At 48.4% G+C, this 14,394-nt stretch overlaps 1 long non-coding RNA gene across 1 annotated transcript in view; it reads left to right on the top strand.

The window, feature by feature from the left end:
- The window catches only part of LOC109282328 (uncharacterized), a 192,683-nt gene extending 178,618 nt beyond the window's left edge, over positions 1 to 14,065 (top strand). The window contains exon 10 of the long non-coding RNA XR_009459901.1: positions 12,995 to 14,065. This is a non-coding gene — a long non-coding RNA (uncharacterized LOC109282328). The remainder of the gene's footprint in view (positions 1 to 12,994) is intronic.
- Positions 14,066 to 14,394: the final 329 nt, after the last annotated feature.

Below are 14,394 nucleotides of genomic sequence, written 5' to 3'. Positions count from 1 at the left end.
GCAGCATAACAGGCTGGGAAGAGGATGCTGAGGGCCAGGCCAAGGGCAAGGAGGCAGTGCCCAGCGAGAAGGTGGCATGGCTGGGCAGCCCTGGCTTGTGCTCTAAGGGCTTCAGCATCACCAACTTGCTGGGGCTGGAGACTGAGCTGCAGCCCCTTAGGCACCGCCACCGCTGCTGAGGGTGTGAGCAGCGCTGGGTGGCAGTGCCCTGCTGCTGGGGCAGGGCTTCCTGTGCGGGCAGCCCTGCCTGCTGTCCACCCTTGCCCTTCCTGATGGCCTGTGTCAAGCCACCGCTGCCCAGCACTAGGCCAGCATTTCAGGTGAGTGGATATGTGGTGCCCCATAATAGCCTATGGGGTCCCCTATCACCTGTAGTTGCTGGGGCACATATACCCCTCATATATGCACCCTCCACCCCCCACTCATCTATACACCCACCTCCCTCACCCCTCCCTTCCTCCACGCACCCCCATGCACAGACCCCATACACAGTGCCAGTGACTTGGAGGGGGTTCTGGGAGGAGCACCAGGGGTGGGGTGGAGGAAGGTGCTGGTGGAGGTACCAAAATACAAGTTCACTCAAGGCGCCATTTGCCCTAAGGCTGGCTCTGAGAAAGGGGGTCTTCTAATATTCGGGAGAGGTCTGAGGATTGTGTTTTGTTTATGGGTTTACTGCACTTTGCTTTGGAGAACTGGTTGAGGGGCTCATAAGGAAGTGAATTCTTCTTCAGAGGCCAGCAGGAGAAATGACCCACTTGCACAACTATTTAAATGGGCACCTTCTAGGAAAAGGATGATGGAGACTTTTCTATAAATCGGGGATCCTGATTTTTCTCTTATTAAAAACCCTAAAATCCATGATTAAAATGAAAGGCCCCTCAGTCCTCCCACACAGCCCCCTAACCCTGCTCATGCCCCTTACTCTGCACCTCCCCACAGCCCCCTGAGCCCTGCTGGTGCCCCTTGCCCCCCACCCACAGCCTCCTGCCCTAGCCATATTGGAGGGGGCCCCCAGCTGCCAGGGTTATGGAGCCGGGGACCCATGTTCACAGCCCCCTGCCCATGGCAGGAGGCAGTGACTGCTGCAGCAGAACAGAGCCTGGCTCCCCCTGCTGCTGCCTATTGCCTGCCTGCTGTGGGCTCAGGTGGGGGCGGTCGGCTCCCTACCTCTGCATGCACTCCCAGGGATCGTGGTGGGGGGGAGGGGGACGGGGACGTGCCTCCCAGATCTGTGCATGGACTGGGGGTGGGCACAGGATCCCTGCCCTGCTGCCTTTCCCCCGGGGCCTCTGAAGCCCAGTGGGTGTGACCCGGTGCGGGGCCATGTGGGGATCTCCTTGCTGCTGTGAGCTCTGCACTGCCCTGGTGATGCGTCTCCTGAGTGCATGGCAAGCAGCAGGGGTAGCAGTGCGGGGTTGTGCTCTTCGCTTCTGCTGCACGTGGAGGACAACAGGGCAGGGAGCCCGAGCCCGCAGTGGGCAACTCTGCCTGACCCTGCCCTGCACATAGATCCAGGGGGCACGTGCACCCCATGTTTCCCAGGAGTGCACGCAGTGGTGGGGAGGCAGCCCTACCCCTGGATGAGCCACCTGCGGCCCCGTCCTGCTCCCTGCCAGGGCCCTGCAGCCAGGCATTGTGACCCTGGGCCCCAAGCCTCATGCACCAGCCCCAGCTCACCCAACTCCCTCCCTCCCTATGGGGGCCTCAATCCCCACTCCCTCCTACTTACCTACAGGAGTTGCTCTCCAGGCTGTTTGGTTTCCATGTGTATATATACATTTACATGGCACCCCCTGCCTGATAGCCTTCTTCCCACTCCCTCCCAACCCTTTGCAGGCTGGAACTCTGCTAGCCTGCAGAGAGCTCTTTGCAAAACTGCAAGATCTGCAGGTTTATCTGTTAAAATGAGATCTGCATTTTCCTTCAGTAAAGAGGGAAATTTGTGTTTTCTCCATTTTTCCATGGGAAATGGAAAACCTGGATCTCTATTTATAATGCACCCTAGCAAAGAGGCTGCTGTGTCTGTCCTTGCTTAAGCAGAGGTTGATCTAACTAGGCACCTGAGTTAGCATATAGTGATGATAAAAATGTAACATAAGTTTTCCCTTTCCACATATGAGCACTGAAGTTGGAGTTTTAATTGGGATTCTATCAAAAGCCTCTATCAAAAATTGCTTGGGGGTGGGGGGGCGGTGAAAAACTGGTACCCCAGCTCAATTCATAGGTCATAGATACCACACAGCTTCCACAGCAAAGCAGACTGGGTTGTCACCTTCCTACTTGTTGGAGAAGGGGCCTGCAAATCAGGGCTTATCAGTTCCACTCTTATCTGCACAGAACAAGAATGCCTTAAAAAAGTCATCTTTCCTCTGTGCTTTCAGCTTGTCCATCTGTCAACGCAGCTAATAATATGGATCCTACCCCCCTTATTTATAATACTATGGTGCTTTAGAAACCTAAGAACAGGCCAGGATCTCTTTGTGTTGCTTGCTGGGCAAATTGAACAAAAAGGTGACACTTGCCCCGAGGTGTGAATGGTTTTGAGCTGCTAGAATATGACGCAGCTGCTAGGGAAGGACAATGGTAGTAACTACAGAAAAAGCTGAATACTTTGCAGGGTTAGGTTCCTCCTGCCCTTTGAAGGTAGTGTTTGTAAGTCAGTTGTGGGGTGTACAGAGCAGCAGCAAACAGTGCATGGAACTGCTGAGTTGCTTCAGATGTTTGCTACAGCTTCCGTTTCAGAGGATACCACTTCTCCCATCAGCTGTGTGGAGCTGCTGATGAACTCTGGCTTACTGGAGAAGCAATGCCCTTTGAAGTAAAAGCTACAAGAAACTGCTGAGTGGCTTGTCCTTTATTTGACAACTAGCTGCAAGTTAAGTGGTTTGCAAAACACCCAGGCAGAATGACCTGGTTTTGACTGGATGATGTTGAGTGGACTAGACAGCTTCTGTGGGTGAAAGGCCACACCACATCCAGTGAAAGCCATTGTGGGATTTGCATAGCATCCTGTCCATTCTGAATGTCAGTCTTTACACACTTGTCACAAGCACCAAGATTCATGAAACTTAAAGCCTCAGCCCTTGGAGTTATGTGATTACCTGCACAAGCTCAGCTTCATCTAAAAACAAATAGAAAGAGTTTGTTTTGCCTTCTGGCTTCTGCCCATTATGGTTTGTGTTTTCAAAATCTGAAATTTATTTAGTCCAGGGGTTTTGAACCTTTTTTTAGTAAGTGTACTCCTGGCGGCCAAACACAGGGTGGGGAGGGGGGTGTGGTGCGCAGCCAGACCCAGAGTGGGGGTTGGGGGGAGTGTGGCACATGGCTGGACATGGAGTGGTGATAGCACAGGGTCATGGATGGCGGTGGCGGCACAGAGGATCACCGCTGCCCTTGCCCCACCCCAGTCCTGCTCCTGTGAGGTGGTGGTGCAGGGTGGTAGGTGGCGGTGCTCTGTCCCCGCCTGCCCGTACCCTCGACAGCCTTCCCAAGTCCCCCCAGGGGTGTGTGTATCCCCAGTTAACAACCCCTGCTTTAGTTGAACAATGTTGTTCTGGTTTGCAAGTGACCTAAATAGGGAGTTCTAACTGAAGGAAAAGAAGAATGTATTTAAAAAAACAAAACAAAAAATGCTAGTCATGTAACAGTTAGGATTTATTGATATTGTACCTTTCTTCCATAACCTGAAGCCAAAGGCCTCTGAGGAAATCTGACTAATTAAAACTAAGGATAACATTACACAGCTCAGTAGTGCTTGATTAATGCTCAGCCTCAATCATTTGAGATTTAATGAAAGATCCATTAATCCTGGTGTGTGTGTGTGTGTGTGTGTGTGTATACACCCCAGCAGGATTAATAGATCCTTCACTAAATCTCAAATGATTGAGGCTGCATGCTCACGCACCCTGTCACTTTCATAGCAAAATATGCCTGAGAGGCCTGACCCTTGGTTCCACCAAAGTCAGCTGTAAAAATTATTTTGACTTCAGTGGGAGTAAGGTAAGATCTTGATACGATAAATGTGGTTATTGCTATCTGTACAGTGGTACTTTCTGGTTGTTTCAAAATTGGCAGAATCTTATTATATTTATGAATGGGCTGAAATAAAAATCCTGGACACTATTTGGTGACCTTATGTAGGAAATGCAGTTCCAGTGACTGAGGCACTAGCCTGGGACTTTTGAGAACTGCGTTTGATGCCCTGTTTCATCAAGTGATTTCCTGTATGACCTTCGGCAGCTCACTTCTTCCCTCTGTGCCTCAGTCTGTAAATAGGAGATAATCTTTCTCTGTCACAAGTGCTGTGAGGACTAATACATTACAGATAGGAGGTGCACAGATATTGTGGCAGTGGGGGTTACAGAAGTACCCAGAAAGACATTCAGGGTGTGGAGAGACGTAATACTTGAATCATTCCAAGAATGTCACTAATTGGGAACCAGTTCACAGTTGCCCCAAGATAGAATAGGATCTCAAGATCCTATCAAGATAGATAGGATCTCCTCCGGCGGGCTTTAAACTAGGCTCGTCGGGGGGAGGGGAGTACGAGGGCGGGGGAAGTTGTGGACCACCAAACCATGTGGCACCCACAAGGACAGTCCAGCCTGAAGAAGGAGAACATTGGAAACCTGAAAGCCATGGGGAGACCAGCACTACAGCACAGGTAAGAAACAAGAAGGTAAGAAACAATGGGCCCCTTGGGACTCGGAGCGGGGGGGCAGCAAAGGCACCAGTCACAGGGCTCAAGTGCCTATATACTAATGCTAGGAGCATGGGGAACAAGCAGGATGAATTAGCACTCCTGCTTGCACTAAACACCTATGACTTAGTGGGGCTAACAGAGACCTGGTGGGATTCATCCCATGACTGGGCGGTACATATTGAGGGCTCTAGATTGTATAGAAAGGACAGGTCGGGGAAGAAAGGGGGGGGGGGGGTTGCACTTTATGTCAGTGAGCAATATACATCAACCCTCATCAAGACAGAATCCGAGGTTGAGGAAGTAGAAGGATTGTGGGTTAGGCTACATGGGGGGCAAGGAGAAAGGGATTTGGTGGTAGGGGTCTGCTACAGACCCCCACACCAAGGGGAAGAAATAGATGCGGGGCTCCTGAGGCAACTCTCGGAGACCATAAAAGCTAAAGAGGCGGTAGACATGGGGGACCTAAACTACCCGGACATCTGCTGGGAGACGCAGACAGCAAGGTCCCATTGCTCACGCAGGTTTCTAACCTGTATACAGGACCTCCACCTGACACAGGAGGTGCATGGTCCCACTAGGGGGAATGCCATACTGGATCTGGTATTGGCAACAGGGGATGACATGATAGGGGACCTCCAGATCGGTAGCCATTTGGGAGACAGTGATCACCTAATAATAGAATTCAACGTAAGACGGCGAGTGGGTAAGGTAACTAGTAGGGTGAAAGTGCTAGACTTTAGGAAAGCTGATCTCAATGCACTCAGGCGATTAGTCAAGGACGTACTGCAGAGTAGGAGTTTTGAAGGGATGGGAGCCCAAGAAGGGTGGCTGTGCCTAAAGGAAATGATCCTTCGGGCACAAAGCAAGACGATCCCCGAGCGAGGCAAAAAAGGGAAAGGGGCCAGGAGGCTTCCCTGGCTGACCAGAGAAATCCAGGGCAGCCTAAGGGCCAAAAGGGGAGCACATAAAAAGTGGAAACAGGGTGAGATCACTAAAGATGAATATCCCTCCTCTGCTCGTGCTTGTAGGGAGGCAGTTAGGCGGGCCAAAGCTACCATGGAGCTGAGGATGGCAACCCAAGTAAAAGACAACAAGAAATTGTTTTATAGATATATTGGGAGTAAAAGGAAGGCCCAGGGAGGAATAGGACCACTGCTAAATGGGCAGAAACAATTGGTGACAGATAGGGGGGACAAGGCTGAACTCCTCAATGAGTTCTTTGCCTCAGTGTTCCTAAGTGAGGGGCACGACAAGTCTCTCACTGGGGTTGTAGAGAGGCAGCAGCAGGGCGCCAGACTTCCATACGTAGATCCTGAGGTGGTGCAGAGTCATTTGGAAGAACTGGATGCCTTTAAATCGGCAGGCCCGGATGGGCTCCATCCGAGGGTGCTGAAGGCACTGGCCGACATCATTGCAGAGCCACTGGCAGGAATATTCGAACGCTCGTGGCGCACGGGCCAAGTCCCAGAGGACTGGAAAAGGGCTAATGTGGTCCCCATTTTCAAAAAGGAGAGGAAGGAGGACCCGGGCAACTATAGGCCGGTCAGTCTCACCTCCATCCTTGGTAAAGTCTTTGAAAAAATTATCAAGGCTCACATTTGTGAGAGCCCGGCAGGGCAAATTATGCTGAGGGGAAACCAGCACGGGTTTGTGGCGGGCAGATCGTGCCTGACCAATCTAGTCTCTTTCTATGACCAGGTTACGAAACGCCTGGACAAAGGAGGAGGGGTGGATGTCGTATACTTAGACTTCAGGAAGGCCTTCGTGACGGTATCCCACCCCATACTGGTGAACAAGCTAAGAGGCTGTGATGTGGATGACTGCACAGTCCAGTGGGTGGCAAACTGGCTAGAGGGTCGCACCCAAAGAGTCGTGGTGGATGGGTTGGTCTCGACCTGGAAGGGTGTGGGCAGTGGTGTCCCGCAGGGCTCGGTCCTTGGACCGATACTCTTTAATGTCTTCATCAGCGACTTGGACAAGGGAGTCAAATGTACTCTGTCCAAGTTTGCAGATGACACAAAGCTATGGGGAGAAGTGGACAAGCCGGAGGGCAGGGAACAGCTGCAGGCAGACCTGGATAGGTTGGACAAGTGGGCAGAAAACAACAGGATGCAGTTCAATAAGGAGAAATGCAAAGTGCTGCACCTAGGGAGGAAAAATGTCCAGCACACCTACAGCCTAGGGAATGACCTACTGGGTGGCACAGAGGTGGAAAGGGATCTTGGAGTCCTAGTGGACTCCAAGATGAACATGAGCCAGCAGTGTGATGAAGCCATCAAAAAAGCCAATGGCACTTTATCGTGCATCAGCAGATGCATGACGAATAGATCCAGGGAGGTAATACTTCCCCTCTATAGGGCGCTGGTCAGACCGCAGTTGGAGTACTGCGTGCAATTCTGGGCGCCGCGCTTCAAGAAGGATGCGGATAACCTGGAGAGGGTCCAGAGAAGGGCAACTCGTATGGTCAAGGGCCTGCAGACCAAGCCCTATGAGGAGAGACTAGAGAAACTGGACCTTTTCAGCCTCCGCAAGAGAAGGTTGAGAGGTGACCTTGTGGCTGCCTTTAAGTTCATCACGGGGGCACAGAAGGGAATTGGTGAGTATTTATTCACCAAGGCGCCCCCGGGGGTTACAAGAAACAATGGCCACAAGCTAGCAGAGAGCAGATTTAGATTGGACATTAGGAAGAACTTCTTCACAGTTCGAGTGGCCAAGGTCTGGAACGGGCTCCCAAGGGAGGTGGTGCTCTCCCCTACCCTGGGGGTCTTCAAGAGGAGGTTAGATGAGTATCTAGCTGGGGTCATCTAGACCCAGCACTCTTTGCTGCTTATGCAGGGGGTCGGACTCGATGATCTACTGAGGTCCCTTCCGACCCTAACATCTATGAATAAGAAGTGTCCACACGTACACTGCTAAGGGTTCTGAGTAGAACCCTCACCTTTTGGGTATTGTGTTGCTGCCAAAATGCCATCGGGGGTGGCAGAGCACCCAGACCATCGTGCCTTCCAGGGCTCAGTGCCTGGAGTTCCTCCAGGATTCCTCTAGAAGGGGGAAGAAGACATGGATTTGGGCAGGGCGTTGGAGTAGAGGAGTTGCCAGGTGAGAGAGGACTGAGAGGCCCCCTGCTTATGGTTCCCAGGGGTCTGGGCGCTTTGCCCTCCATCCTTCCAGTACTGGGGCAAGGAAGTTTGGCACATGGGACAAAGCCCACAGCAGCAGCTTGCCTTCGCCTTGGATATAGATCCATGGGTAACATGCCCCCCCCATGCTTGCCTGGGCATGTATGCAGCAGTGGGAGCTACCCTCCCCCCACCCCCATGTCCCCCCAAATGAGCCACTTGGTCACAGCTCTGGTCCATGCCCCACCCCAGCTGGGCGGTGTCTGTTGGCGTCCCTTCGCCTTGGCGCCCTGGGTGGTTGTCTTGCTCACCTCTCCTCCCACTTGCTACAGCACTGCATCCTTCCTCCAAGAACAACCTGGCTTTTCCAACCCCTGCCCTGGAAAGGCACTTTCCTGCCCTGGAAAACCAATTTCACTTCCCTGTTAGTGAACTTGGGGCTGCCACTGCTGCTCTCCACCCAACCCATAGCCCAGGCTTCAGTTTTCTTGCCTGCCTCGCCTGCCCAGCCCATGCTATACTTGCCAGCACACTACCCAACTCTGCATGGTTGTTCTTAGACAGGGGGTGGCCAGGTACGTGTGTGAGTGCATGCATGTGTGTTTTAGGGGAGGAGGTTCTGGGGGGGGTCTATGCTTCTTCCTTCTGGGGGCTGGTTGCTTTGGGACTTCCCACAGTCTCTGCCTCACTGCAGCTTTAATAGGACTTTCCCTAGAAAGCCACTCAAGTAACTTACACTGCCAGCAATTGTATAGAGATGTGTGTGCAAGATGGACCCTGCAGGATAGGGCTGGCTGCAGGAGTGCAGCACAGATGGCAAGGAGCAATTAGCAGGCTAGCCTACTTCACACTGAGTTCAGAACTGACAGCCATTCTGTTTTATTAAGTGCCTGTTGTGCAATGACTCTGTTTCCTCTTCCATGACACCCAGCAGTTTTCAGGAGTTTGTTACAGGTGTGACCATCCACTCACCACAAGCAGGGGGGCCATAACCCCTCTCACCCCCTCCAAACCTGGCTACCTCCAAAAACCATATAAGCCTGGGACCCCCACCCAGGGTCCCCAGCAGGGTAATAACACTAACACAGAGGCTTTCTGTTTCCCCCCACCCCTGCAGACAATGGCACCTGCAGGCAAGAGATCTTTGGGCACTAGTATTCTGTTTACATCCTGGAGTATAACCCCGTTGTCCTGCATGGGTTTGGTTGTGTGAGAAGCAGTGCAGGTTGGGATGTCTGGAGAACTAACCAGACACTAAGCACAGAATGCTCTGTGTCTGCATATAACATTGAACTGGTTCAAGGAGGACTGGCTCAGAATAGTAATTGATTTTCTTGGTGTGCTTTTGAAACAGTCCAGGAAGTTTAAAGTCGTCTAAAATGGTGTCTCCATCTAGGCTCTTGGTGTCCCTATAGATATCCTTGTTCACGTTCTAATTAGAATGCTCCAGCATTGACTCGTCACATATATTAAGCCACTGTGCATTTCAAAATGGCCACAGGGGCGCTTTATCTAAACCTTGTTGAATGAGTGTAGATAAAGCATCCTGCAGGCATTTTGAAATGTGCAGGGGCTTAATACATGTGACGGTGAGCTATTTTAATTAAAGTGGCTGTCCAGGAACTGCTCTAATTAATGTGCCCTCCCACCCCCCCTCCCCCCAACACCACTGAGCATGTGTATAAGCACCCTTGGTATTTAGTGTATTTACAATGTTCTAAGTGTTATGTCTGTCCACACCCTCAGATGGGGCTTCCTGTAATGAGACTCAGATCCAAATACAGATGAGGTTGGAAAAAGTTCAGCTCTAGATCCCAATTCAAATTCTCTGACTTAGGTTCCTGTCTCTACAGGGATTATTCATGCTTAAAGTTAAAGACTGTTTCTGTACTTAGAAGAGCTCCCATTGATTTTAGTGGGGTTTGGATCAGGCCTGTATCACAGCCAACTGCTCTAATGTTTCATGCAAAAAAAATATTGGTGTTCCCTTTGTTAGACTACAGGGAGTTTTACTTGTAAGTAGCGACTAGTGCCTTTGTGGATCCTGGCCACGTATAACAAAGATCATCTAGATCCTTCCTGAAGCTGCTGAGGATTATACTAAGTGTTTATTCAAATTAGTGTAAAAAATAAACATCCCCAAGGCCCAGAACCCTAGCCCATCATTAAGTACTGAACATGGCAAAGTGGAAAGAGGGGTGGATTAGATGGATAGAAAGGCTTGTCCATGTCACAAATATTTTTTATTAGAACACACATCACTTTAAACTCTAGTTTAGTTCAGATCCTCTCAAACCAAGCCAAACTCCACCAGATGCTATTGGCAACAGACATAAGGAAATTTCAACTTGAGGATATAGAAAACATTCTGAGCAAAAAGCCATGTCTCTTGTCAAATGTCCATCAAGACTTCTTTTGTCCCTAATTGTATGTCTTTGTCAGAGCATGTTGAGAATAATTGAACCAAGCTGAAAAATGTTTTCTGTGGTGGTGATGGTTTAATGCAGTGTTAATTACTTGTACATTGCATTTATTTTAATTAATATTTTTTATATCGTATCAGGCAAGTGGAGAGGTCCCAGTGAAATGTAATAGGGTTCTAAGAAAGTACTTTAAAACAGAGAAATCTCCTTTCTTTGCTTCTTGAGTCATTGCATAAAATGTTAGAGCAGGGTTATGAGTTGACATTAAATTCTGTAACGGTTAAAAAAATGACTGGAAGGTTATCATTCTCTGCTAAATTATATAGGATTTCTCCATAAAGGGCATGTCTACATGAGATGTTTACTGCGCAGTAAACTAATTAGCTGTGCAGTAAACATGACGAGTCTACATGTGTGCCACTATTAAGCTGGAGTAAATTAATTTACTCCACAGCAGGATTGTAATTGTAAATAAATACAAATACAATTCTGCTGTGGAGTAAAAAAGTCCACAGCAATGCACATGTAGACACTGCCCTGGCTGGCTGGGGCATAAAGATGCTTCATTGCCAGGGCTGCCTGCCAGCTAGCACCCTTGTGCCCCAACCAGCCCCTCCACAGCACGTTGAACCAGGGAGGAGTAGCTGCTGGCAGGCTGAGGCCCTAGGCCTCCTGCCAGCCAGGGCTGCTCCGACTCAGCTCAGTTTGTTGAAATCCCAGGCACACATGTAAATGTTTGCCCAGGATCAATAAACTCCAGTGCTTGATCTCATGAATATGCATGTATAGATATGCCCAAAGAGATGCACTTAAAAAGTGGATTCTTAGGATATAATCCATTATGGAGGGAAGGAGGTGGTGGCAGGCTGATATCCTTTACTGTGGAATGCCATTGTTAGAAAGCAGGACAAGCCTGAGTCTATCCGTCTTGAGAACATGACATATTTCTTTATAATGGCCTGTCCACAGCAATGACACCATGGCCCAGTTCGAATGAATCCTTTAAAGATCAGTCCACCAGTATTACTTGTTGAGTACAGCCTGATTTGGCTTAAAATGGAGGGACAAGAGAGAACTTTGGAGTCTTTTGTGACAGAACTGATATTTGTACATAAAGAGCATGGCTACGATAAAAGGCATATTGATAGATATACACCTTACATTTACTAATTTAATATCTGATCGCAATATTTATGGGAAGCATAGTGAGGAGTTGACTAAACCAAATAGTCATAACTGGAGTGGATTTGTTCTTGGCTACATGTCTAATTGACTAATCTGTGGTATTTCCAAATCCCCTTGAAATGTTAGACTCTAAATCACCAAATTCTTTAGTACTTGCTAAAATGTAAAATTAAGTATGTATGTAAGTACTTTAGTGCTCTATACAACATCTGTTAACCATGTGACCAGCAAATGCTCATGCTTTTAGCTTCCCACATCATTGTAACTCATGCATTTTGTCCACATGAACTGCCATTTGCTCATAGCAAAAAGTGAAACTGAGGAACTACTTAGAAAGAAGGGATTGCTTTTATTTTTTCTTTCTTTTTTTAACCTATTGGTGAAGGCAAAGCAAATAATAAATGATCACTTTCACTTTTTGTGCAAGACATCTGATTCCTGTCATCTGCCATGCCTTTTATTCAGTGAGCCTTCCTGTGGGGGGTGACTTTATTCTTTTTCTTACGATTTTAAATGGTGATACACCTGCCAGTGCACCTGAAGGTCTGAAGTTGTTCCAAGGAAGCATCTTTATTATGTCTGAATGATTCATATGATTTTTTCAAATAATTCATTGTCTTGCCTAACAATTGCAAAAATCATTTTATTTTTATAGCACCCGTTGCAGGCATCTTGCAACAGGTGCTATAAAACGGGTTATAGAATTATGAACTGTATAGTGTGCACACATGAAGTAACAGCACTTCTGGGGTGGAGCATACTAGCTCCTTAAAGGTGTAGTGTAGTGGTGCTCAGCTCATCTGGCCCTGTGAGCTGGTTGAGTGGCCTAGAACCAGTTTGTGGGCCAGATCCAGTGCACAGGAGACATAGCAATTAACACTGCCAGTGCTCTTCCACTGCCAAATTTCTGGATCCATGGGGAGTCCTGTGGTCTGTATGACTTGGCTCCACAGGCTGGATTTGGCCCAAAGGTCATATCTTGGTCACTCCTTGTGTAGTGCAATACCGCACTATTTTTTGAGAGAAGAGAGAGAGAATCCTGTAGTAATAGCATTTCATTTATTAACAGAGGATTATAAGTATACACAACACTTTTAAAAACAAAATATAATTTATGCATTGAAGAATATGTTTACAAATATCTGTAATATATTTACAATTGGAGGAGGGATATTGATAAACATGGGCTTTTTGAAACATGGAGGACAATGATTCTGTAAGAGCTTGTACTTATTTTTTCTTCTAAACACTATTCTTGATGGTTTTGCAAATTTGATGTTCTTCTCCAGATCCTAGATAAATCAAATTAGCAATAGCTTTTAGCGTATTTGAGGTTTGATGAGAGACAGACTTGGCTTAATATATCATCTCCAAACCAAACCCATTTGGCAGCACTATCCCCTATTGTGCTGTAATAGATTAAAATGCCTCCAAGAGAAGAATAGCACCTAACAATTCACCAATGCTATTGTCTGCAGTACTGGGACTTCTACTCTTGTTTTTTCTACATCTACCTGCTGACCAAGCCTAATTCTAAAATTGAATCCCTCCCCTTTCCCCACCAGGTCCCATGCTTCTAGGCACCAAGATGCCCGTCTCATGGACTGTGCTGTCTATGTCCTATTGGGCGACGCAACATCAAATATCACATCCTCTTATGTTGTATGCACCCCTGTGACAGCTTTGTGGAAAGACCTGGCAACATCTACTTAGCCTGATGTGATGGGGTGGCTGGTGGTGATTTGGCCCAGGGGTTTTGAAAGGGTAAAAGCTGATTGGAGAACTTGGGATTCCATTTCCTCACCAATCAGGCCACAGAGACTCACCCTCCATGTCCCCTGATTGGCTTCTTGGGTCACCTGGAGGGAGATAAAAGGGGCAGCACAGCTGACTCAGGGGAGATGAGTGAGGGACCACGAGGAAGGAGTTTTAAAGAGTTGGCAAGAGCTGGGCCAGTGGGGTGGGAGCAGTTGCCCCAGAAGATCCTGAAGGAGGGGGACCTGCAGGCAGCACTTAGACCCTCAGCAGCGTGGCCTGCAGCCAGCAGGAGAGGCTCCCCACTGGGCTCCAGGATCCCCTATGAGAGGCTGTGGCCAGCAGCAGAGGTTCCCAGCTCCAACAAGAAGCTGAGCAGTGACCTGAGAGGTTCCCAGCTCTGCTTCCAGCTCCCCCAGCAAGAGGCCAGGAAGCTTGACATGAGGCAGGGATTCCTAGAAGGTCAAGACCCCTAGCAGCTTGGAACAGTACCAGTGCTGGTGGCTGTGTGGTAGAGTTTCTGTTTACCCCATGGGAGATCTGAGTTCAAGTCCTAGTTGGGTTGAACTGTGGTAAATGAAGTGATAAGGAGATTTTTTTTTTTGCAGTGGAAAGGGGTCATTGTGTTTTCCCTCTTTCCTCCTCCAGGTACCTAGGCCCTATATTCCTTGTTGTTTGACATTTTGTATTTTGTACATTTTATATTTTGCCAACCAGTATTGTTTGTTCTGCTGTTCGTGTTTTATATTTTGTTAAACCCATCTTTTCTCAACTGAATGAATATGTAAGTGCCTAACCTTTATTGAATCCCCTATACCCCCTGGTTTATACATGTTATGTTCCCACTACTGTTCTCTCATTAAAAGGTCTATGGTTAAGTCCCCACTGGTGATCTAGCTCTGCTCTATAGGGGAAGGAGGGTCCCTACACCTCCCACAGTGCTTGTGCACCTGCTCTGATCCCTTCAATTGGAGAGGGGGTACATCTTGGAGTACTACCCGGGTCACGTTTACAAGGTACATTTTAAAAAATGCACACACACACTCCAACATAGGCCCTACTTCAGGGTCGGTTGGGGGGGGGTAGTCTTTACTGAAATTACTGGAAAGACTGCCAGCTGTGCTGCAACACATTGTTTAAACATGAAAACTTGAGAAATACATTCTAAGCATACATGAATGTTTACCCATTCTGATTAGTACGTACAGCT

Source organism: Alligator mississippiensis, chromosome 2 (assembly GCF_030867095.1).
Source record: "Alligator mississippiensis isolate rAllMis1 chromosome 2, rAllMis1, whole genome shotgun sequence".
Lineage (NCBI taxonomy): Eukaryota > Metazoa > Chordata > Crocodylia > Alligatoridae > Alligator > Alligator mississippiensis.
This window is presented reverse-complemented; position numbering and strand designations above follow the sequence as displayed.